The following is a 26,893-nucleotide window of genomic DNA, read 5'->3' on the forward strand; positions in this document are numbered from 1 at the left end:
TTTCTGTAAAAGTTCTTCATCTTCAGTGTGCTTCTATTGGCCAACTTCAGTAGCCATACTGGAACTTTCTTCTTTCCTTTATTTCCATTTGTCTTTCTTTTCACTTGCTCGGCATTCTTGACTAACTGACCATACCAGTCTATTAATTTGCACAAGATGTTGCTTAACCTTCTGTATTCTTGTTTTGGCGTATTGGTTTCATGTGAGTCTTCAAGCATTTCAAATGTTTTCCATAGTTTTCTTCCAGAGCCAGGTTTTCTTACGTTTATTCTATTTGTGTGGCTCTACCATGCTCATTCTCCAGTTTCTTTTTACGTTTTTCATTCCAAGATCCATAGACGCATCAACGTAAAATGTGATCTATAGAGATGTGTCTGACCTAGGCATGTTTATCATTTTTTAAAAGTTTGTCCAGTATCTTCATAGTTACCTAACACCAGAGTCTATTCCAGCAATAATGTGTTCAAGACAAGAAATATAATAGGGCAAAAGGCCTGCCCCCAGGCTTGGGAGGAAAAGGGGATGATCCTGGTCAAACCAGAGAAATAGCTGAAAAAGTGCGGCACGTTTTCATGGGCCCCTTAATGCAGGCTACACTCTGAACTTGATTACCCATCCATCCATTCATCCATTTTCCAACCCGCTGAATCCGAACACAGGGACACGGGGGTCTGCTGGAGCCAATCCCAGCCAACACAGGGCACAAGGCAGGGAACCAATCCCGGGCAGGGTGCCAACCCACCGCAGGACACCCTAGTGAAAATAATCACGAAACACAAATGCATAGGCGCTATAGAGAATCTATTCTTAAAAGTATTAAGACATCCTCATTATCAGATTTCTTATACATAAGTAGAGACACCATTTGTTTCAACTGTTTGGCCAAAAATGAAAACAATTACATTTTCCTTTGGCGTGTGTCATTTCACAGAGAAGAATGGTGAAATCTTGCCATGGTTTTGCCACAATGAAACTGTTATTCCACTCCAATTCTGTAAAATCACTAATTTTAAAATTTGAAGAGACATGATAAGCACCTTCTGCTGTATTAATTCAAATTAAATTCTGTGCCAATCTCTAGATGAATCACTTTAACAGCTGCATTTTAATACAGTGTCACTTCCTAGACATTTTTAACTCTTTCTACAGTATATTCATTGCTTGTCATGATTCAGGTTTGTGCTGCGACTGGCAAGAATGTGATAAAACTATTCCTTTGTACCCTACTCTATTTGTTCATTTTGGTTTAGTTTGTAATAGAAGTCTTACTCAGAACCAGCTAGCATTTGTAATATGAAAAAATATTAAACAATTTTACATTTGGTGGGCCGGCTAGTCTGTTGGGATGCATCTTTGCATTTGTTCAGCTTAAATGCAAATTTTAGAAGCACGTCTTAGGAATGGATTAGCAAAGAATATTAATTATGGGATAAAATCATTCTGATTATCATATTGTCTATTCTAGAGGATGGTTCTTCATTGTGTATTTTCATTTACCATTTCAGTGCCCAACATTGTTTAAAATTTTAAGAAGCTATGCTTTGACCTTAAAACTGTATTTAATTGTCTCTGTTGTGATAAATGTAATAGTGAGAATTTTAAACTCCTTTTTGCTACAGCCTTTTGAGACATGGTTTCTGATCATACTGGGTTCTCTCTGGTTTTCTTTGTGTTTTTGAACTTATTTTGCTGGTTACTAATTTTAATTACTTTGAGGATTAAATGTGACCTGCCATCGGAATTGTCTCTGAAGGATTTACTGTATATACTCTCATATAACTTGGGTCTTGAAACCCGAAGAATCGATCAAAAAATCAGACTCCGACTTGAACGCTTGTTCAAAAATACGACACTTAGATTATTTTTTTATATCTTTTTGCTTCCTCCAATCTCACACCAGTTTCTCAGACACATCGAATTTTGTTGCAGCAGGACAGTTACCAATTTCTTTTGCCACTTCAATAGATTTTAATTTAAAACCAGCTTCAGATTTTCTTCTGATCGAATGCTCCATCGTAGATAATGGATGCTCTTACGATAAAGGTGTATGAGGGTGTGAGATACACAAAACAGTGCAAACGTTGCTTCGGAATAGTTCAGGTATTTGCCATGTGGTCACGTAGGCACAATAGATACAGCACATTTCCGCACCCACATAGAAAAAACAGGCAGTGTGCTCCGTGGTTACTCTCTCAGGTGGGCGGTAGCATAACATAATTTCTTGGACCAATAGCGTGAGTTTTCCACATTCGACTTATACGACCAACATTATAAAATACCGGGAATTATACAGTAAAATCAAGTCCCGACTTATCCACGGGAGAACTTAAACGTGAGTATATAAGTTAATTAGAAATTGTGTAAAGTGAGTTTAAATTTACAAATGATCTTGAGCTGTCATTACAAACCTGAGATCTGGTTCTCCTTTCTAACAAGCTGTAAACTTAGAAGAAGTCATAAGGAGAGCAAAGGGAATTTGAAGGCTAGTGTACGTTGTATGTCTGCGACACCTGAAAATGTGGGGTATACAAAATAATCCAGTAAGCAGCTGCTAGCACTGAAATCCCAAGTGCTTAAGCAGATCTGTTTCACCTTTCCAGAGGAATGGTTCACCTGAAGAAAAAAGAATGCAAAGAATAGGAGGGAGAATAAAAGCAAGGTGGAAAGAATTCAAAACTGGCCTGCCATCCGCTGTAATGGGAAGTGCGTAGATGCTTTCAAATAAGATGAAACGTTAGCTCTGACACTGAGTGACGACATGCTGAGACACTGTGGCTTTTTGTGTGTTATGGAGAACTGGCTTAGACGTGATATTCCTGACACTATTATAATTCTGGACTGACTTCATCCAAGCTTAAAAGAAGTGGTGAGGTGGCCTTTTGCTATTATGCACCAATAATTTACCAATTGAAATATGCCCGGCTAATACTGTGGAACATTTTAAGAAAATCACACTTTTTTAATTTTGAATTTTTGTAGCTTCAGTTTATTTCTGCTGTTAACAACCTAGATAGAGTTATCCCTTTCTTCAGTGAAACTGCAATCATTATTAATCTTTACTTTTCTCTGTTTTCTTTACCCGTTCTTCCATGGTGGCATTATACACCACCGCCATCTGATCCAAGCCATGTGCAGGCCTTTGATATCTGAATGAAACTGAATACTCCACCTGGTCATAACATCCACCGTGTCAAATCCTTTAAGACAAAGACTAAAAAAAACACAATAAAGAACTACTTAATACTAGAAATTTACACCAGCTGTTACAGACTCAAATCGAATGTATGTTTTTATTCTATAACAGTAACAATAACAGCAACTCACTACTCAAAACAGTAAAAGCAGGAAGGACCTGGAGTTGAACCCACAACTTCTTCATTATTAGACAGCAATTCTTACCTCTGCACCTGCCAAGCGGATGTGTCAGCATTGTACCCTAACCCAATTTCTTTTTCTTTGGTTATATTCTTGAATAAAAGCGCATTTGTTTTGTTATGGCTTTTTTGAAAGTGTTTATTTGATATTTGGACTTCAGTCTTCACACATTATACACTTCACGTCGGCTTTTGCCAATTATTAGTAGAACATGAAAAAAGTTTCTGCTTTAAATATGTTTTCAACATTTCTTGCCTCACATTTCCTGTCATCCTACATTTACACAGATCATTGTAGAAACAGAACACACATGAAATTTATGTATTCCAAATACCAATATATTATTTACCCTGTACAATTTAAGGCCCTTCACACCCAGATAAACAGACTTGAGCTGAAGAACTTTGTGACTGATTTCAGCTGAGTCTTTGGGGAATGGGATAGCAGGCGTCTTGCTGTTTGTGCTGACTGACACATTTGCAAAACAAAGGTGGCCCGGCATTATAACTTTTTTCATAGGCTTCAGGGATTCTAGTGTTAAGAACATTAGGCAGAATGCCAAGTTGTGGCTGGGCAGTCTTTTGGCCTGGGACCCCGGCAGATGTTTTTGTTTTTTTTTTTTTTTGTTTTTTTCTGTGCACTCTGACCTTATCATCGAACTGCCATTTAGAAAATTAAATACAAACTATTCTATTAATTAAGGACCATACTCCTTTAATTATGTGTCTTTCTTATGTAAGTGTGCATTATTTATTTATTTTTTGTATGCAATTTATTCTTTAATCTATTTCTTATCTAAATTTAATTGTTTTTTCTTTGAATGTAACTACTTCATTGACATGTTGATACAAGTAGAAAGACACCTGGTACAGTGTGGGTAAAAAGGAAGAATGGGACTGGAGAAGGGGAGGAGGATTCACAATCATCTATTTGAATGAGGAATGGAGTAAAATGCATATGTTTTAAACATTTACACCATACAAATGGATAACAGCTACAGTATGTCGATTCCGTGGTAAGACTTGCATAACATTTTTTTTTGCCTTTTTCCTGTGGACCTTTTTTATATTGCTTGCCATTGTCCAACATTGGTCACCATTGGAGGATCCCATTCAGTTTGAATCTTTGTTATGTGCTTTTTCCATGAAAATGACAGATTTCATTTTTTGCAATCCACCACTACTAAGTAAATGGGGTAAGTAGCGTACTGTATAAAAAATATTTTTGGTGCAGAGTAGTCTTTTAATTAGGATAAATTTAGAAATACCAATCAACCTGATGACTTGTCTTTGGACTGTAAGAGAGAAGCAAAATTCCATGCAGATATTATGAAAATATTAAAACATGAGACATAGCATCCAGCAGTATGAAATAAAAAACGGGGCCATACTGCTGTCAGGTCACTAAGCTGCCTGCCACACTAATATGCTGTCTAACATTGTGTAATATGTAATATTATTGCCAGTTGAAATGTAATATAATTCTGTTTTTATTTATCTAAATAACCTTTTGCATAGTATATTAAATTAGTCTCATGACTATATAAAATAACCCACTTTGAAACCTTGAGTATTGTTGTGGAGTTCAGTTACAAAAGCATTTTAATTTAAAAGCACCAAAAAAAATCTAATGATGTGGTATATTGTATGACCTGGCACAGCACTTGTTTTATACAAAATGTAGATCTAATAAAAGCTTAGCCTAAGATTTAAGAGGGGTTTTCAAAATTATAAATTATAAACGGAGGAAATAAAATTTACATCAGCGTCTACATTATACTAAGTGATTTAAAGATAATATGGGTAATAAAAATGGAAGCTGGTTAAGAGGAAATTTTATGCCCCTTTAATAATTAAAAAGTCAGGTCTTGATCTTCAATGAATGTAGAGATATTTTTGCTAATAATTTTCAGCTCTACCTCAAACATGCCTGTATTTTTTATCTTAAGAAAGCTGGGGCACTGTGTACAGAATATTTGTATAAACTGGCAACCAGCTATTGTCTATTGTTTACTGTTTAGATATTCCTTCAGCAAAACACTAGTAATTTCTGTCAGATGTTCTGCCTTGTGATTCAAATTGCATAACCTTATAACCACCTTAGGTGAAAATATATCTTTACAGCTCTTCTAGCATCCCAAGGCTCCAAATCTTGGTCTATGGAAAAAGTACATTATTTGTTATATAACTGGCCTGTACATTTTCTTAACCAATTCATGGGCTGAAAACATAAGGCTCTGTAATAAAAAAGGAGTTCAGAAACAGTTCACAAATAAACAAATAAAATGTTTTAAAATTGAATTAAAAGACAGCCTCACTGAAGACGGTCTTTAAATCTTTTATCTCTTGATTTGTCACATCAACTTTTGAGCAAATAACAATGAGCAAATGCATTATTGTGTATTGATGTTTTCATGCTAGATCAGGAAAAATGAATATCATGGCTAGTGAGACTAGATTTTATCTACTATAATCAAGCACATCTCTTGCTTTTTTATAACCTGCAATATATTATTGATTAATATTGTTCTATTCATCTGCCTCCTGGTGTAAAGTTAATTGAACTGGAAGAATATGCAATGTTGTCAAAGCAGGGTCACTAAAGGATCAGAAATTGTGTTGAAAGAATAAATAAGCTAGTGTTTTTATCTTTAGTAATATATACAATATTAGTGTGAGTTTCTCAAAGTCCTTCTCTCTCTATTATCATGTGTGTACTAATGATCTTTTCTTCCTTTCCTTCCTCTGCTGACTGAATGATATAAACCTATAAAATCAGTGACATCACCTGGATCTGCCTCATCCCGTTAGAAGGACTCAATAGCTGGAAGATCCAGCATCTTAGTTGTATATACAATATAAATATATATATATATGTATAGTGAAATGATTGAACAGACAGAAAGAGGTTTGTGGGCAGCCACCCGTATATTTGAATCAGGCTGCCAAAATGAAAGTTTGGTTCCAAATGACACGTCTCAGCAGATGTTAGTCCAAAAATAGAACGACAACAATAGGCCAACATGGCAGTTTTAAAGCTGAGCAGGGGAAGTAGTATCAACCGAGCAGAAACCAGAAGTGACGTCATTGGGCCCTGAACCGGAAGTGACATCCTCAAGTCCATTAGAAATTTACCGTAGTTGGTCTGGCAATAAAAAAGAGGAAGGATTAGTGCACTCTGCCACCCTTTGTGAGCCCTTTAGTTGCCTCCCATGCACATGTTTGTCACAATATATATATATTTGTGTCCCATGTCTGTCTGTGTCAGGTTGGGGTGGCTGGTGTGCCTCCTGGTGGTCCAGATTTATACATATATATATTTACTATGGCATACAGTGATGCCTCTGTGCTGGGGAGGGAGTGCTAGGTGGCAGCCCCCCTGGCTTGCAGCAGTGCCTCGGACTCCCACAGGGCTCCATGAGAGCTGAAGTTTGGTGCAGCCCTGTTGGGTTCAGCTGCTGCTGAGCCCTTAATTGCAGCACTTCCACCACACACGAAAGTGCTACCAGAACTAGGTCAACAAGCACCTGGAGCACCTTGGGGTGCCTTATCAAAGAAGCCAGCAGCCACTACGCAGAGTTGGGTAGGAGAAGATGAAGCTTACCAGGAGGAGTTGAGGCAAAGAGAGAGAAGAAAAGAGAGAAGGAAGAGTGTTTGGTGCTGGACTGTACTTGTGCGGTGACTGTGCTGTACATGTGGGAAGCTGGGGATGGTGTTTTCCATGGGAAAAGAAAGGAAAATAAAAACTGTGTGTGTTGAATTTGTATCCCATGTCTGTCTGTTTCAGGTTGGGGTGACTGGTGTGCCTCCTGGTGGTCCACAATATATATATTAGTGTCAATGTGTAAAAAGCAGGTATTGTATAGAATGCCTAGGAAATCTATAGAATGCGTGACCTTTTTAGGTAAAGCATGAAATGTCTGTGTTACTTTAATATGCCATTTACTTTCTCTAGGCATTGTATACAATACCTAGGCATTATACAGAACAACAAATACTATTTAGGAAAAGTATGAAAAGTGGGTCATTAAAAAGCCTTTATTGAAAAGACAAAAATAAAGTACTGCACTTTCTTACTGAAAAAACTACCTGTTGCAACAAGGAAGGCTAGAATGGCATTTTGAGATGCACTTAATTGTCTTTTTCACACAAGAGTACTTCATATTTTGGGACTTGTTCTTGCATATACACCTAACGAAACCTTAAACGCTTCCTGTGGCCTGAGCTGATTAGCTGATCAAAGAGGAATTTCCTGATCAGGGTCGTCTTGAACTGTAAGTAAATTCTTTTGAACATAAAGTAAACTGTGATCTGGCATAGAGCTGGTTCAAAATTCCTTGAGCAGTTTCAAGTCGGTAAGAACCGTCTTCTGTCACACTCATAACATCTGCCAACAGATAGATAGATAGATAGATAGATAGATAGATAGATAGATAGATAGATAGATAGATAGATAGATAGATAGATAGATAGATAGATAGATAGATAGATAGATAGATAGATACTTTAATAATCCCAAGGGGAAGATTGCATGAGTCATCCCGTCCTTTGGAAGTATTTTATGCTTTTCCAGTTTGCCTTTTGGAATTGCATAGAATGCCTAAAGTGTAGTGAAAAGTCAAGCTTTAAAAGATTACAATATGCAAGGCTTTCGAGGCAACTCAGGCCCCTTCTTCAGGCAAGAAGTACTATAGAATGCCTAGGAAATGTTTGAAATTTTAATTGTTTCATATTTTGATGTCCCATTTTCAGTATTTTATAGATTTCCTAGGGATTTTGCGCAATGCCTAATTTCACACATTAATGGTAACATATACATTAATAATGGCAGAGTGTCTTGTGGCTGTCTTTCCCCATCTGGAACAATGCAAAGAAGTTGGTATAAGAATAGGAGAAAAATGGAGAACACAAAGTTCAAATGGAAAGACTATAGTAAACCTACTGCTCCCCTGGCTGTGTCCTACACACCGCACTTGTGATCAATGTTATTTGCATTTTAGGTATATCATGTACAATATCTCCTGAAAAAGTGAGCAAAGAAACAGCCTTGGTCTGTCCACACTCACGTATCAAGACAGAGCAATGTAGAATCAAACAAGGACAACTACAAAAGAGAATATGTGGAAATAGTATAAAATAAGTAGAGCTACCATGACACAATTAATGGCAGTTTTATCAGAAGAACTAGATTCTCATTGCAGTGAATGAGGACTCACCTGAAATAAATTAATGACGACTTTAAAGCTGAAAAATAACAGGTCATGTTCATTGTCTATTCCTTGTTGACATTGTTGAAGCCAAGAGAGAGATGTCTTGAGACCATTAGGAAAAAACTATCATCATCAAACAAATATTTCCAAAGATTACAATGCCGACTCAAAATGCTGTGGCATTCCTGTTTCCAAGTTTCGTAATGTTATTTAAATAGTTTACTGCTCATGAAAAAGCCAAAGATCTCCCAAGAAGTAAACAAAAAAGGAAGATGTTTTTTTTTGTTTGGTACTAACTGTTAAACAAATACCACATAAAACATGCAAAAAGCTTAAAGCTGACCTGGACTGATGGTTTCCACCTGTACCATATGAGGTACACTAAACAGAAAGAAAAGGCCAGGAGGACCCCAATGTTAAAACAAAGGCATGACCTAAGTAATGAAACCAAAATCCTTCTGGGAAAATGTTTTGTGGACTGACAAAACCAAACTAGTGCTCTTTGGCAGCGTAGATCAACAGTTTGTTTTAAAGAGAAAATTAAGTCTGTAAGAAAAAGAACAAACCACCTACAGATAAATGTGGTAGAAATTCCAGAATGTTGTGGGACTGCTTGCTGCCTTTTGTACTCAGGGCCTTAATATATTAAGGGAATTATGAAGTTTGAGGACTACACAGCATTTTAGAGCAGAATGTGTTACCCAGTGACATAAAACTAGGTATTGGCATTATAGTCGCAGTCTGCACTAGTTCAAAATGGATACTTCTAGCAGGATTATATTAGCCGTAACAAAGCATGTTTCAATTCTAACAGGTTCCTCTAATAACCCAAACTTTTTTTGTGGGATATCCAAAGTCATGAATACCAAAGATGACACAATGTACCATGTGACATCCATGTCATATGACTGGTAACAACATGGCTAAGGCCATGTAAAAATGATACAAAATAGTGGGGAAAAAAAAGAACACAAAGTGGTGTTAGCACAAAGTAGATTAAAAATAATAAAACAATCCTTTGTCCATTTCTATATGTGTTTAAAGCCCACTGTGCCAGGAAGTGTGACTCACGTACATGTCTACATCAAAGTGATTTAGTCACACATCTCATGCTTTTTTCTATCTTCTTTCTCCTGAAACCATCTTTCTCAACCCTGGCCTCTTCTGTACCGTCCTGGTGAATGATGTCCCCAAATATCCTGAGAGAATATTACATGAATTCATCCTGAACATACAGTACCACTGCATGTAATCCCTTCAGGCTCACCCTAAAACTCATAACACAAGTTGCTTCCTACACACATATGACAAGGTGTCCCTGGGTTAGAGACAGACCCAAACCTACAAGCTATAAATAAAACAAGAAAATGTATCAGTCAAAACAGTAATATAATGGAAGGGATAAAAAAAGGAAGAAAAATGTAAAATATAACTTGGAAAATTCTAAACACCTATTATGCAATTTTTTGCACGTTGCTCATATATTTAATTGAATTCCTATAAAAGGAATTACAGTTTGCACATTTGAACAAGGCTGCTTAATGTATTTGATTTGCAAATCAGTTATTAAATTAAGCTGTTAATGTTTTATTCTGCTTAATGAAGAGTCAATAGTTGTGACTTAATTATGCCTACTAATTTGACTTAGCATGATTTGTTGACCCATATCAATATGAAACACTGTAGAATCTATTTATTATTATTCATCTTATTATAAATATTATTATTATTTTCTCATAGTGGGGTTCTAGTTTATGCATATGCAGAAAGTGCACCTAATTGGATGTGGTACTGCAGGCTTTGACTGACCAGGCCTGACTGCACCCCTGTAGTTGGTCAGTTCAGGACAGATCATGGCAGTGTATGCAGCAGCACTAAAGCAGCATTTATTATCTTTGTTCATGTTGTCACACACGTGCACATGGGAGGCCGCTAAAGTGCTTGAATGAGAGCAATTCCGAATCAGACCAGGATGTGGCAGAGTGCACTGATTCTTTTCTTGCTTTTCTGCAAACCATTCACAGGAAATTCCGCCTGGCCCTGTTGATGTCAATTCCGGATCCGAACCTATGGATGAAGACCTTTCTGGTTCCGGCCCCTTTGATGTCATTTCCCAGTCCGAGCCTATGGTTTAAGACCCTTCTGATCCCGGCCCCTTTCACGTCACTTCCTGTACTGACCTTTAAAAGCCTACACCTTTCCCCTATCCCCTCAGTTCTGTTTTGGACTCCAGTTTGTGCACATCAGGAAAACAATATACAGGCGGCTGCCCCAAACCTTGCTATGGCTCCTGTTTGAGTTTGTGACAATGTATAGTGAAGTTTGCTGTTTATCTCCAGTTGTTTCTGCAACTTCAGTTTCTTCTCAAACATTAAAATAACTCGAGTCTCACTCCCAAAGGTATACAACCAAAATAACTTACAAGAGATGGGTACATATTTGTGTTTTATTAAAGAAGGTACATATTGTAACATGTCATAGAGAGGACTGGTAATATTAGTTATTTTAAAAAGAAATCAAATTGTGAAACAAATTCACCTGCTATAAAAATACTTTTGCAGGTTTTTCAAAACCACATATTAAAACATTAATTTAAAAAGTGTAGAGCTTGTTGTGTTAATATGGTCATTACCAAATCTCATCGTGCACTTGGTGAAGGAGCCAAAAAAGAAAATTAAGCAGATACTGTAAGAACATTAATGATATGCTGAAAAATGGAGGCTTACTAAATTAAATGTGCTTTATTAGGAAGAAAACAAATTAACCTCAAAATAGAAGGCCATAAATCCTTGTTTATTTCTCTAAGCACTATTAACGTTTACTGTTACAGCTGCTTCTTTGGCACAAAATGACAGATACTTTGCTTACTAATGAAACACTGTTTACAAAAACATCAAAAAACAGCAATGCATCACTGGTGTTGGTCTGGAGGAACAAAACTGCTCCAGCAATTAGCCTTTGTTTTATTTTGCACCTCTTAATGAAGAGTAATATAACAACTCACTGAGAAATCACTCATGAATAACCAACATCACCAACATTCTCAGGCCCACTTAATCCAGTTCTGAGTTGCAGGTGCCAGGACTTAAGGCAGAACATCTGTGCATCTGAAGAATGAGATGGAACAAGCTGCTCAGAGCAGAGTAGGGATCTGCCACCTGATAATTTAGAACAACTCTGGAATGCACTGGAGTTGACGTGGATCATTACCACTACACCTTACTGTTTCATGCTTGAAACATTGACATGGTACCAGTCTGTCTCAGGGCCCAGCCAAATTCAGGCCAATTCGGAACTGCTGATCCACCCAACAGTTCCATTTGTGCCTGGGAAAGGTAATTAGAACTATCAAAATAAATGTGGTGGGTACCATTTGTCATGATACACTGCAGGCTTGGTGATGTAGGTAGGTACTAAATAATATGACGGGACTAGCAGAAGGTTAATAGAACTAAAGGAGGAAGCTGAAAAGGTGAGTGTAATTACCAATGAAAAGAAGACCAAATATATAAACAATACAAGAGAAGAATATGTATTGTCACAAAAATGACAAGAATACATACAAACAAAGGTTTGGGGCATCCACTTATATAATATGCCCTGGCTGCAAAAGGGCAAATAGTTTTGAGATGTTCATAAGTCAGAGTCCAAAACAGAACTGATGCTGGTTGCCAAAGATGGCGGCTTTATTTGCCGAGACCAGCAGTAACATCATAAACAGGCTTGTAACCGAAAGTGACGCCATCAGAGCTGCCACAACCTGAAGTGACATCATCAGAGAAAAAAAACACAGGAACCAGAAGTGATGTCATTAGAGGCGGCGGAACTATGCGGGATTTCTCATGGATGGTCTGCAAGGAATTGAGGAAGGGGCCTGAACCGGAAGTGATGTCATTAAAGTGCCCCTGGAAAAGGAAGTGACATCATCAGAGGCGCCCAACCTGGAAGTGATGTTATCAAAGACCCAGGGAAAAAAAACGGAAGTGATGTCATTAAAAGACCAAGAAAAATGGAATGAACATCATCAGAGGCGCAGGAACCCTACGGGACTTCCCGTGGATGGTCTGCAAGGGATTGTGAAAGAAAGTCAGTGCACCTCGATGCCCCCTGGTCTGGTGTGGAATTACTATCATTCAGGCCCTTTAACAGTCTCCTATGTATATATATATATATCTTGTGTTCTGCAGGGAGTGCAACAGCCACCCAAGCTCAACACAGGCAGACACCAGGACACAAGTTCAAAGCAAAGCACATGTTTATTTCGTGGGGAAGTGCTTCTGTCTCGCTCCCCACAGCACCATAGCACACCAGTACCAACAGGTACGAGAAAACAGCACTTTCTTTTGCTTTCTTTCTTTTCTCTCTCTGTCTCATTCCTTCGTCCCCTTTCTACCTCCAGCAAGCTTTGTCTTCCTTTTTTTACCAGACACCCGTCACATAATTTTTGCAACACAAGTAAATATCTACGTCCTGTAGACAGCCAACAACAATAATATGTAACAGAATTATTCAGGAAATTTGAGTTTTCACTTATCATCTTAGTCTGAAATAAAGGGTGCCTATTGCCCATTCATCTATTGGCTTTTACATTTATTATTTACATGCTTTGTGCCTAAGAGAAAAAGAAAAACAGACTGTGTACACAAATGGTCCCCTCTGACAACCGTATCAGAGTGATGGCAAGAGCAAAATGTGAAGACAAAAAGGAGCTGCCCTAGATTCAAAACATAGCACCTCATCTGTTCAACATGGTGGCTGGGGTGTTATGGCTTGGGCATGTTTGGGTACCACAGGTACTGGCACACTTCTCTTAATGGATGATAGAACTCTGGATGGCAGTTGCACAATGAATTCAGAGGTGTATAGAAACATCTTATCTGATCAAATTCCATTACACTGCTTTCACAAAACTTATCAGTTCAGGTTTTATGTGAAGAGGAGGAAAAACATCCGAGGGGCCGAATTGTGGTTTATTTGCCACAATTTCCTGCCCTGGAACCAAATGGAGCACCCAGTTCTTTTTACTTTGAGACTTTTTAGCATGGCTGGCCCATTCACAAATGAAACAACAGCACTTCCAAGCTGCACTCTTAATAGCAGTGGCACTACTTTTAGATCACCACAGATTTTGCAGGTGTATTTGTTCTGCTGTATATGTATATAGGGTTCCTTGTTGCCACAGACCATCAGAAATCAGTCATGACAGGTTGTACATTCTCAAATTTTTAATAATCAAAAAAAGAGTATCAGAATTGATCTAACAATAAATAACTTTAGAATTATGAAAAGAAAAGGAATATTTCCCCTCCCTGTATACAGCAAAAAAAAGAAGGCAGATATGGAGACAAGTGATACTCTCTAATATGCCTCATTGTTAAAAGAAATTGTAGCTTGCCTGTTCATCTGCAAAATTACGTCAGCCTCCATGAAAGCCTGCATGCTTGCTTGCAATGAGGAGTGTTGGACTTTTTCTTTCTATACCCATAACACTGACAAGAATGCTAAAATAAGCTGTTACATGGTAGTGGTCATCAGATACATCACATACATTACCAGTTACTTGATATTTTGTGTTAGCTTTTAGCATGGTCTGTCTTGTTACACTAGTGGCTTGAAACACACAAGCCCTTTTCTGTTCTGTCAATGTAATTGCACCTCTTTCACCAGCAGATGGGACCTGGGAACCCAGTAACATGAACATTCTTAAGCAAAATGACCAAATTTTGGAAGTGTGGCAACAAAGGTCTAACACACATTCTAAATACAGGTTCTGTAAAATTTGACACACTTTGCTTTATTGTAAGACTTGCCTATGCCAGAAGCAGCATGAAGTTAAGCACAGAGAACTGTTGGTGGGCAGGAGCAGGAAAGTGGGGTAGGAGTAGGCCAATTGGTTCTGTAGCTATGTCCTGATGACTTTTATCATTTCACACTGGCCTGTTGGCAAGTACATATTAATCTTAATAAGCAACCTGGAAAAACTTTCTGTGAGCATCATAATTTTGTATCGTTAAAGCATATTTTTAACCAGCTGGATATAGTTTGGCGTCATGAAGCTGTCATGGTGCCTTCCATGCAATTTCCTCTGACACTGCTAGTGATGACCTGTCTGATTCAGGGACCAATAAAAATGCCTGCCTTATTTTTGACAACTGTCATTCATGAAAATATCTGTCATGAATATTAAAATCCTTCACGTTCCTTGTTCATTGCTTACAAAAAAATGTGACATCTGTTCAAGTTTTATGTGAAGAGGAGGAAACAAATGTCTGATGGACCGAAAAGTGATTTATGTGCTAGAATTTCCTGCCCTGCAGCCAAATGCTTATGAAGTACATACTGTAGTTCTTCTTAATTTAATAGGACCCTTTGATAGGACTGTCCCAATCGCACATGAAACAGGTGGGCAGTAGCAGAAAAGTGGAAAAGGAGCTCATTGTGGGGCACGTTGTCGCCAAGTTTGAGTCAAGTGGTCAGCATGCTGACAATCATCAGGCAAACCAACTTTTAAATTGCTCTGATACATCTTTCCATCATATGCCTATTAAAACGTTTTATTTGTACCAAAGAAAAAGCTAGTCAATATCAGTGAAACTAAATCAATGTAGTTTGAGGCACACCAGACTACCACCGCAAAGCATACCATTTATTTCAGGCAGTAACAACATTTACTTCAATTCTATGCCTTCCTGCTCTGCTTCTGTCTGCTTGAAGTGGTCACTTCTCTCTCTCTCTCTCTCTCTCTCTCTCAAATCTACAGTATATCTATAAGCTTTTATTATGGACCACTGGCTAAAATCAGGGACGTTAAAATGCAAATCCAGCAATATTATATTTGAATCTTAGTAATTCTGACATAAATTCCTTTTGTGAAATAAATTTGTGAAATGAAAAGTAAAATTATGTTTGAAGAATGAGTCATCGCACAAAAAACATTCAGTTAATAGATTACAAAGGTCCTATTTCTTACTTGCTGTGTAAAGACTGAAAGGTTTACTCCCAAGTTCTTTATTATATGTCTGTTGTTCTAATCAATTTTAGTATTTCATATTGTATTGTAATCTTTGCTCAATAATGCATCTCATGATGGCACATAAAAATTGTGCTATAGAATGCCAAGAATCATTAATTGAATGATGTAAAATGAAGGTGCAGTTTTTCAAAGATTTCATACACTAAAAGTACAGAATTTCAATATTATTGTGTGCTTTTACTATTGCCATATATTTCAGCAATTTGTGTCAGTTACCACTCAGTTTACTGTAAATACTGTTTCACAAACCTTCTAATGCTTTAGGGCCAACCCCTGCCTGCAACTAGAGACGTCAGATAGTTGATCCTGTCTAAGGAATCAATGGGTAAAATTGTTCAGGAAGCCCTACCAGGTGTACGTATTGATTAATCTGTCTGAATATTGAGAATATGATATTAATTTTTAGAAGCATGTTAGCCTGACCCTATTCTGGGAACAATATAAAAAGGTGAAATGATATATGATCTGTGCAGATTGTGTTTCATATTATCACCATTATGCTCACTACTAAAGTAGTGTAGAACAAAAAAAGATCTTACTTCTGCAAAACAGGTGAAAACAAACATAGGTAAACAGTAATGATATCTGAGATCTTTAAAACTAGTTTTAAAACAAAATCTGTATTTTGATTGAAGTAAAAACATTAGGAGAGGAATTTATTAACCAAAATGTAAAGAACATTTACACCCCATATTGAAGGTGTCCTTAACCTAACACTCTCTGCTAGCCACAAAAATTAAATTTAGGCACAGTAGGAAAAAAATCAAAATGACCCCAACTCACCTAAATAAAAAATAATCAATATTCAGACATCATTTTTTAATGGTTAAATGAGGCAATTATTTCCAAAAGATTGTGGATCCACAGAGCCTTAGACTTTTTTGTTGTAATCCTTTCAAGACTGATAAGACTCAACCTGTTTTCCAGTGTAATAAAGATAGCCAAGAGACATCAAAGGTTTGGGGTAGCCACCCGTATAACATGCCCTGTCTGCAAATGGGTATTTTTTTGAGTTGTGTTCAGGTTGAAATCCAAAACAGAATTGACTTTAGTTTGATAATAAGGTGGCTTTAAAGGCTGTGACATAATTTGGACTGGCGCCAGAAGTGATGTCATCGAGACCGGAACTGACATCATCCATGGCGCTAGAAACAGAAGTGATGTCATCAATAGTGCTGGCACCTAGTGGTTTTCCCGTGGATAATCTGCAGAGGATGGAGAAAGAAAGTTAGTGCAACTTGCCACCCCCTGGTCTGGCGTGGTACTACTATTATTATTTCGGCCCTCTAGCTGCCTCCCAATCACATGTGTGTGACACCAGATTGACATGATGTGTCTTTCTAGACCATGGGCACTGAGAGTTCTACTCTGATGGTAAGAAGTTCTGGAAGTCAGACAGAAAATTAGTGGAGCTAGCATAAGTTAACCCTGATTGTTAACCAAAGTGTTACACTATTTCATGTGATAATTTTCATTCATTGATTTCATTATTTCTTTATGTGTTTTTACTTATTTATTTTGTGTTTTTTATGCATTAATTTATGATATTGAATACTCATTTTGTGGTTTTCTTTAGCCCTAGATCCTTCATCTTCCATTAGTTTTTTGATTCAAGATTAACTTTTGTTGTTATGAATTATTTTGGACCGTTTTCACCTTTATCTTGGTTACTTACTTACTTGGTTACTTACAATTGCCATTACTTACTTACAATTGCCACTATTTTGTCTTCCCATAGTTAGGGCAGCTCCTTTGTTGTTAGGGTGGTGGGCTCAGAGATTGCTGACCCAAGTTAAGGGATTCTAAAACCCCTTTTTAACGCCTTTTTGTGATAGTTATTCTCTCTGTTTAGCTTCTTTTTAGTTTCGACTCTTGCCTGTGATTTTTTTTTGTTTTTTTGATCTCAATATTTACTTCTTATTTTGTCCTTGACACTGTTACAGAAAATTCCATATATAAAATGAATCTCTGCTATACCATTCAGCTTTCCTGAGCTTTTACTGCATTGCTGGGATGAAACTGTATTAACAGTGTGGTTCTTATAGTTTAATATGCAGCCTGCATAATACTTTACTCTACTTTCAACAAAAAAGATAACAGTGGTATGTCTTTCAATTCCTAGGAACAGTTGTATAATGCGTAGGCTAAATCCGCCACCTGCCGCGATGTTGGGGTTGGATTTCGGTCTTGTAAGGTTTTTTGGGCAGCGGCGTAGAAGGTGACTGCGCATTCGGCTTCGGACAGACGTGAGTGAGTGAGTGAGTGAGTGAGTGAGTGAGTGAGTGAGTGAGGAGGCAGGCGAATTATGCATTAAGATATACAGTAATCCCTCGCTATATCGCACTTCGCCTTTCGCGGCTTCACTCCATCGCGGATTTTATATGTAAGCATATTTAAATATATATCGCGGATTTTTCGCTGCTTCGCGGGTTTCTGCGGACAATGGGTCTTTTAATTTCTGGTACATGCTTCCTCAGTTGGTTTGCCCAGTTGATTTCATACAAGGGACGCTATTGGCAGATGGCTGAGAAGCTACCCAGCTTACTTTTCTCTTTGTCTTGCGCTGACTTTCTGTGATCCTGACGTAGGGGGATTGAGCAGGGGGGCTGGTCGCACATCTAGACGATACGGACGCTAGTCTAAAAATGCTGAAAGATTATCTTCACGTTGCTATCTTTTGTGCAGCTGCATGGTGCTTCGCATACTTAAAAGCTCGAAGGGCACGTATTGATTTTTGCTTGAAAAACAAACTCTGTCTCTCTCTATCTCTCTCTCTTTGTCTGCTCCTGACGGAGGGGGTGTGAGCTGCCGCCTTCAACAGCTTTGTGCCGCGGTGCTTCGCATACTTAAGCCAAACAGCCCTATTGATTTGTTTGCCAGAGATTGTTTTCTCTATCTATGTGACATTCTGTGCTCCTGACACGCACTCCTTTGAAAAGGAAGATATGTTTGCATTCTTTTAATTGTGAGATGGAACTGTCATCTCTGTCTTGTCATGGAGCACAGTTTAAACTTTTGAAAAAGAGACAAATGTTTGTTTGCAGTGTTTGAATAACGTTCCTGTCTCTCTACAACCTCCTGTGTTTCTGCGCAAATCTGTGACCCAAGCATGACAATATAAAAATAACCATATAAACATATGGTTTCTACTTCGCGGATTTTCATATTTCGCGGGTGGCTCTGGAACGCAACCCCCGCGATGGAGGAGGGATTACTGTATACTGAGTATACTTTATACATAAAATATATGGTGTCGTACCTTGCATAACTGAATAACCTTTATGGTACAATAACAATTCAATACATTTATGGTCACTACAGTATTTGGATTTAATAATCTTCATGTGGGAAAAGGCTGACTCGCATAAATAAGTAGAGCCGAATAATGCAGTCAAGGAGGTAGCACATTTCCTCACGTTTGGGTACTTTTCCCCTGTGAGTAAGTTCCAAAACTGTCCAAGAGCCCCAGACTTCAGCTGAATGTCATCCTGTAGTGTCAAAATCTCATCCTCCACTGTAGAGGAGTTTTAGGTGAAACAGTGTTGCAATTTTTGATGCGGGTGAATCACCCACAACATCTTCCCTAAATGGATAGCACTTAAATGTAGCGATTGGCTCAAGTAAAGCTGAGTCTGACAGGCAATTTTCAATCTGCTCTGTGTAGCGTATGCTGTCAAGTTGCGCACACGCCTTTCATTGCGTCTCCAGCTCTGAGGCGAGGTTTTGGATGTTCCCCAAATCAAGGCGCTGCAGCTTTGAGGACAGATGTTGCATTTTTCGTTTGAAAGCATTAACTGAGCTAATCATATTGACCATGGAGTTCTCTTTTCTTTGCAGCTGTAAATTAAGCTCACTCAAAATATTGGTCAGATCGGAAAAAAAAATGCCAAGTCTAGCAGCCATTGATCGTTATTAAGTTGCTTGTATTCTGCATGTTTGATGAAAAGGAGAAACTCCTTTTTCTTCGGCCAGGGGTCTTGAAATCTCAGCAGGAATTTCTCCCTAGCCATCTGTCTCAACGAAGGCCTCTTTTATCATCTCTCCATCTTGGAAGGACTTCTTATGCTTAATGATCGAGTGACTCACCCAAAACGATGCTTCAGTGTATCTGCCTTTGCTTTTGAATTCAGCCGAGTGAAAAATGACAGCTGTCCGATTAACTGCGATTTTAATTCCCTCTCCTTTCTCTTTCTCAGATCGCTTTTCAGAATGAAGTCAGTTTCGTAGTTTTTGTTAACAGTTCCAAAGTGCCTTTCCACATTTTCTTCTTTGGAATAGCAATGATAGATTGACAGATCAGACAAACGCACTTCGATTGTGACATTATGAGAAAAAAAAATCCTCTTCCAATTCCACATCCAGCCCATACCCTCCCCAAACAAATTTTTTTTTAAATCCCTTCTTTAGGTGATATAAATTAGAAGGCTGACTAGATCACAGCCGGAGTTTTGCAGTAGCTCGCACATTTGATCATGCGTGCGGGATGACCAGTGTGTTAGAAGAAAAGAGATTTCAGACTGGCCGCTCTGTATGTCAATCAAGTGGCAAATGCCATAGGGACGATATATGATAGACTAACGTTTAAAAAATTGTTTTTTGAATGCAACGCGATCTACCTGCACTACCTTTCCGATCTACCGGTCAATCGCGATCGACGTATTGGGCACCCCTGCTGTAAACTAACTCTTCGCAGCAATGTTCCAGGTTTTAGCACTGCTGCCAAACAGGCCCTAGTGTCCCAATGTCTTGTGGGTTTTCTCTGGGTGTTCTGGTTATCCATACATATTCCAGAGGTTTTCACATTAGATTTATCAGTATCCCCTTAGTTAGCACTTTGTGGATGTGTGAGTGAGTGGCCCCAACTTTTGAGACCCCGAAAAAAAGGATTGAAAGTGCAGAAACAGGTAGATTGTCCTCTATATACTGTATAACTCCAAGTCCCGAAAAGATCAAACCAAATTCACAATGTAGTAATGCAGTTTTAAAATCCTTTTTTTAGTAAAATACTTAAATAACCTATTCTCTAATGTTTCTTTTTCTCTTTTTTTTGGTATGGAAATAACTTTTACCTGTTTTTTTTCCCACTCCAAGTACTGAATTGACCAGCTTTTATTTTACAATTTTCAGTGCTGAATTTAATTTTCACCACATGTTACTGTTCACTCCTAGTTATCCAAATAATGTAAAAGTGATAATTATCCCATTCTGTATAAATTAGACGAATGCACTTTTCAGTGCCTTTTCTATATACCAGTAGGATTCTATTTATATATTCAAAGCTTGCGGCTTCTACCTGACCTCAAAGGTTATATAATAAGTTAAGCATTCAATGACATGGTTTTAATCAAAATTACAGCACTGTTACAGACATTGTAGCATAGTAGAGGAACATTATTTAATGGCACTATAGAGCAAGTTTATTGATTTAATTAAAGCCTAGGGTTACAACCACAAAATTGGATCACAGTTCCAGTGTTCATTCGAGTAATGATCATCAGTGATGTATAGCTACAACCTGTGTGCACATATCATGCAGTCATTTGGATCACTCTAGTTCTAGTTACACTGAATCTTGTCAAACAGAAACAGCAAATTCTTCTTAGTAACATCACTGCCATCTATTTCAGGAAACGTTTAATTAGTGTTTAATTATATATGGTGAAAAAAATTCTTCCTTTAATTATTTATATATATTGCGTGAATACCGAAATAAAACTACCTACAAAAGGATCATAAGGGGTTTTCAGCTTATGACCTTACATCGTCCTTTCATAACCGTACTATGCCCTCTTCTCCTTTTCTTTAATGACAGAATTCTGTTTAGTTATTAAGTTTTATACACTAAAGTATATTTTTCATTGCATGTTTTCAGAAACTCCTGAAGTCAAGGACTCAGAACCTGAAGTGGATGACTGATTATCTGGAATGAGAAGTAGCCAACAGAAGGGGGCAGGGATGGCAATCTTAGTGTGCAGACCTCCACGGAGGTGGTCTTATTGACAGCCTCTTTAAATGTTTGATTGAAAATTGCTGCTCTCTCCCTTTGTGCTGCATTTAAGAAGAGGAGGAGAAAACTAATGATAGGTAAGCTTAAACAGAATAATTGCAGCTTTCCAATTTAGATATCTTTTAGTACAATGGCTTTAAAAGCTTTCTGGAGCTAGGCTTTTTGTAGCATAGTCAAACAACTTAATTTGAAATATTTGTAAATGACTACATTAGATTTATATTACAAGGCACTACAGTTTCAGTGGAGTAAGATGGTGGCACAGTGGTTAGCACTACTGACTCGTGGATCTAATAACCTGACTGAATCCTGGTTCTGGTTGCTGTCTCTTTGGAGTTTTCACAATCTTCCTGTACCTATGTGAGAGTTTCTCTTGCACCCCAAAATTGTGTAAATGAGATTAATTGGAGCTCTTGAAATGACCCCATGTAATTATGGGTGTTGGCCAGGAAGTGGACTGGCACCCTGTTGCAGGCTACTTCTGCCTTACACTCAGTTGTGGTGCAATAAATTCCAACTCCTGTGACCTGGAATTGGGTTAACCAGGTATGAGAACTTTAGGTTGTATTATACTGCAACTGCAGTGCTGACAAATAGGAGTTACATTTTAAAATAATTGGCATGTTTTATCTCATGATAATATCTCATTATAATAAAGAAGCACACTTTGCTGCCATAGTATCTTTTTTCTAGGTGATTAAAAGAGAATAGCTTTTAGTAGGACAGTAAATTAACAATTCTTTAGCAATGAAGATATTCTTTTGATTTCTGTGTACAATATATATATTGTAAAACAGGACAAGATAAGGATAAAGATTTGGAGTGACGCCATGACCCCGTATACTGTAAAGGCAAAACAATAAATGCAGCTTTTCAGCAAAAGAACATGCTTATGAACACAAGTCTCCAATTAGACTATCCAAGATGGTGACGCATCTGGTTAAATGGCCAGGCAGAAAGTGGCAGATCACTGGAAATGACATCAGAGGTGGTGAGGTTTTCAATCATCTAGTCTTCAGAGGGACAAAGAGAAGAGGTGTTAGAATACAGTGCCACCATGTGAATTACCACCAACAGGGCCTTTAAGATGTCCCCAAGGCAAATGTGTGTGACTATATGTATATATTTAAATATATATATATATATAAATATATATATATATATATATATATATATATATATACTAGCAAAATACCCGCGCTTCGCAGCGGAGAAGTAGTGTGTTAAAGAGGTTATGAAAAAAAAAGGAAACATTTTAAAAATAACGTAACATGATTGTCAATGTAATTGTGTTGTCATTGTTATGAGTGTTGCTGTCTTTTATATATATAATATACACACATACACACACACACATAAACATATATATACATATACATATATATACATATCTACATATACACATATCTACATATACATACGTATATACACATATACACATCCACATAAACATATATATATACATATACAAATTTACATATCTACATATATATATAAATATAGACATACATATATACATACATACATTCACATATATATATATATATATATATATATATACATATATATATGTTTATATATATAATATATACTGTATATATACATATCTACTTATTGGCTCCTGTATTTAGGATATGGCAGGTTGGATAATGGACGGATGAACATCTGTATGCATAGCCGTATTTGCCCGTTTTCGTTTTTTTTCTTTCTTCAGTAATATTTCAGTAAACCCGGAGCTTGTCAGTTCAAATCGTGGTACTGACACCACTGTGTGACCCTGAGGAAGTCGCTTCACCTGCCTGTGCTGCAAAAAACAAAAGTAATGTAACAAATTGTACCTCAGATGTTGTAAGTTGGTGAAATAAAGGCATAAGTAAAATAGATAAATATGTATTATACACATAGGAACTATTCATTTATTTTCAGTTAAGTCATCTGCAGCAAACTTTTATAAATGAGGGTTTCTCATTTTTAGATAGTGCAAACTGTTTCTTCTTCTTTGAGGTTTTCTCTTGGAGAGCTTTTTTCATTTCATTGAAAATGAAAGCAGCAGCTGCCAAAATATGTAGCTTTCTTATTAATTTTTCAACATTGTGTAAAATAAAAGTATAAAGTAACATAAAAGGTTTAAATACTGGTTATCCTTTTACACTAAAATATTACTAAAGAGATACAAAAAAAGTAAAATGGATATGTTCTTTTTCTTTAAGGAGATTAAATATTACTGAAGAAAGAAAAAAAAAAATAAACAGCCAAATGGGGCTATGCATACGAACTTAAAAGGTTTAAATAAAACAGAAATATATATTTTATTTTTACTTACTTAACTTGTGGAGGATGTATCCTGTAGCAAAGCCCTAAATTTTTTCGTGAAAGCCCGTTTCAGTAAATAAGTCTTAAAAAACGTGTAAAGATATTGGCAATAAGCTAAGCAAACCCAGGAAGACATGGAATCGTTTAAATCAACTATCATTACATCTTCCTTTCTTAAAGAGAAGTAAGGCAGTACTTATAAGCTTACATATTTATATATAGACATACATACATATATATATATATATATATCTATATCCGAAGCCGTGCAAGCACACTCTTGAGAATGTAACGTATAGTTGTACAGAAGAAAAGCAATCTTGCCTCAAATGAATGGCAACCTTTTGTAGGTCTATGAAGTTAATTTAAACTTTAGGTTTACACGGTGCTTTCTTTCCGAAGTACCTGCACTCATGAATATGTCTGTATGTGTCAGTCGGTCAAATCCACGCGCTTCGCACCGGCGAAGTACCGCTTTTAAATTTTTATTAAGAAGAAAATAAAACCTTTTTAAATTGAGGGAAAATATACTAATAACAGTTTGTTAAGGATCTGTTTTTTTGTGAAGCTGCCTTTACTCGAGTGATCACTTCGACCTGACTTGGTGGCCAACCATAAGCGTTACCTGGTAGGTAACCACCCATACAATCAGATTGTGAATCAGACTACGAATGCCGTGAATGTAATTACACACTCACTGCACTTCCTTACGGTAATCGAACCTCGGACGTCAGCGCTAGAGGGGCTTAGCAGCGGTGAAGTATTGCTTTTAAATTTTAATTAAGAACAAAAGAAAACCTCAGAGGTTTGATTCCCGTAAGGGAGTGAAGTGACTGGCAGGTTACCTACCAGGTAACGCTTATGGTTGGACAGCAAGTGACGTAACATCAGCCACGGTGCCTTCAGTTGTGAGAAGCAGATCATAGAATGATTGAAAATAGTTTTGCATTTACCTTTTTAGTAAAAGGCGAGCTTTTAAGCCTGAGAAATCACCCCGTAAATGCACACGTTTAATTGCACATGTGTAAATATGTATGGTTACACAGTATTAAAAGACAGTGAACAACGTCAGTTACCTTTGTTCCCGCGTTTGATAAAAGGCGAGCTTTTAAGCCTGAGAAATCACCCCGTAAATGTACACGTTTAATTGCACGTGTTAATATGTATGCTTACACAGTATTAAAAGACAGTCAAAAATTAACGTCATTTACCTTCGTTCCCGCGTTTGACTCGTGCTGTAAATCTCTTCCTTGTTTTTAGTTCACGTGATCACGTAGGAGGCGTGATGACGCGATACGTGACTCCGCCTCCTCCATTAGAGTATATGGACAAAAAATATGTTCCAGTTATGACCATTACGCGTAGAATTTCGAAATGAAACCTGCCTAACTTTTCTAAGTAAGCTGTAAGGAATGAGCCTGCCAAATTTCAGCCTTCCACCTACACGGGAAGTTCGAGAATTAGTGATGAGTCAGTGAGTCAGTCAGTGAGGGCTTTGCCTTTTATTAATATGTATAGATATATATATATATATATATATACACATACATACATACATATATATATATATATATATATATATATATATATATATATATATATATATATATATATATATCCATCCATCCATTTTCCAACCCGCTGAATCCGAACACAGGGTCACGGGGGTCTCCTGGAGCCAATCCCAGCCAACACAGGGCACAAGGCAGGGAACCAATCCTGGACAGGGTGCCAACCCACCACAGGACACACACAAACACACCCACACACCAAGCACACACTAGGGCCAATTTAGAATCGCCAATCCACCTAATCTTTGACTTCCGGTTTGAGTGAACGCTGGCGGGACTGGTCGCCGCTGCTCGCCGGTAACTAGACTATGTGATTTTGTGGGTATTTGTTTGTTTTTTTTTTTTGCCATTTTGTTGACATCTCTGCGTGGCTGTATATGCTGTGTATGCATTTAGCTTCATCCTAACCTCCGTTTCGTTTGAAACCTACCGGCTTATTCTCTGGACGTCTGAGCTGCCTCTGGCCTCCTCACCTACAATGTGGACTGGTAGGATATTCGCCTGGTTAATGCTTGTTTGGAGTCTTCTGTCGCTCGTTATCCAACCTGCGACTGGCCTCCTCCAGTATCCAGCAGCTGAGCTTCTTCGATTGCGTCTTCTCCAGTCTGTGCCTCTGCTGTCGGTGCTGTATTTCGACCCGGACGTCATACTTCTCCCTCGTCGGAGATACATCCACCGTGGGTCTCGTCGGAGATTCCGAACGGACGTCTCAAAAGGAATTAACTCTTTTTGGTCTGATTTTCGGCACCCTCCACACAACACAGATAGGAAAGCTGAACATAGCATGTTGGCCAGCTTAGCTCGGTCGACTAACACCACTGTCAAATGCGACAGCAACATTGTCAGCTTTGGTCTACTAAACATCCGCTCACTCACGAGCAAGGGCCATCTCATTCAGGATCTCCTCATTGACCGTAAGTTTGACTTTCTCTGTTTAACTGAGACTTGGCAGCAACCTCAAGACTTTTCACAACTTAATGAATGCACCCCCCCGGGGTTTGTTTACACTTGTCAATCCCGTGCCTCTGGCCGTGGAGGAGGTGTCGCGATTATTTATCGCGAGAAGTGGAAAGTCCTGCCGTTATCTGCTCCTGCTGTTAGCTCTTTTGAATCGACTGTGTGTCAACTGTCTGGCCCAGTTCCTACCATCATTGCAACTGTCTACCGTCCTCCTAAGTCAAACAACAATTTTTTGAACGATCTTGTTACCTTCCTTACTCATTTATCTGTAATTACCCCAAATATAATTCTGCTGGGGGATTTTAATGTACATCTGGACAATATCAATATCCCTCTCACTAGAGACTTTTTATCTTGCCTGGAGAGTTTTGGATACCAGCAGCACACTGATGTTCCTACTCATTGTAAAGGACATATCTTGGACC

Source organism: Erpetoichthys calabaricus, chromosome 15 (assembly GCF_900747795.2).
Source record: "Erpetoichthys calabaricus chromosome 15, fErpCal1.3, whole genome shotgun sequence".
Taxonomy (NCBI): Eukaryota; Metazoa; Chordata; class Cladistia; order Polypteriformes; family Polypteridae; genus Erpetoichthys; species Erpetoichthys calabaricus.